The sequence below is a fragment of the Lipotes vexillifer genome, unplaced genomic scaffold (assembly GCF_000442215.2).
Source record: "Lipotes vexillifer unplaced genomic scaffold, Lipotes_vexillifer_v1.1 scaffold241, whole genome shotgun sequence".
In the NCBI taxonomy this organism is placed as follows: Eukaryota; Metazoa; Chordata; class Mammalia; order Artiodactyla; family Lipotidae; genus Lipotes; species Lipotes vexillifer.
This window is the reverse complement of record NW_006784922.1, coordinates 3,784,111-3,784,615: the sequence shown is the minus strand read 5'-3', so window position 1 is coordinate 3,784,615 and position 505 is coordinate 3,784,111. Positions and strand designations below refer to the sequence as shown.

At 40.4% G+C, this 505-nt stretch overlaps 1 protein-coding gene across 2 annotated transcripts in view; it reads left to right on the top strand.

The window, feature by feature from the left end:
• PIK3R1 (phosphoinositide-3-kinase regulatory subunit 1) overlaps positions 1-505 on the top strand; it is a 73,885-nt gene that overhangs the window by 65,158 nt on the left and 8,222 nt on the right. The gene's annotated exons all lie outside the window — the stretch shown is intronic.

Genomic DNA, 505 nt, shown 5'->3' with positions numbered 1-505 from the left:
AAAGTGAGGCATTTGAGAGGGGGGGGGCAAAACCCCCCCCTCCGCAAACACACCCACAAGTGATTTCATCCCCCCCCCCCCCCCCCAAGCAGTATTTAGCCCAGTAAATCTGAAGATGGGCTCATCAGTGAGAAATACTTAGCAAAGATAGCTCTGCCTGTACTCTACATTCTGATATATGGCCTCTCTTTTTTTTGGATTTTCATTCCATATTCTATAGTTTTAACTGCAGTGTTTAATAGAGATTTTTGCCTCTACATTTTTTTCATTGTGCTTTCTATGATGTAGCACGTCTGTGACAGTGTATAAGTTCTGAGTTTGCAGTGAATTATGGAGGACTGAAATTAAATATCCAGAGTTCTTGATCCTTCCTGCTTTTAATATATATCAGAGGCATTTTAGGACTTTAAAATATATCTTGAGTATACTATTTGGATGCCTTTGTAAGATTTTTAAACCAAGAAATGACCGGGCTATCTATAAACCCAGATGCACTGTGGGGGGG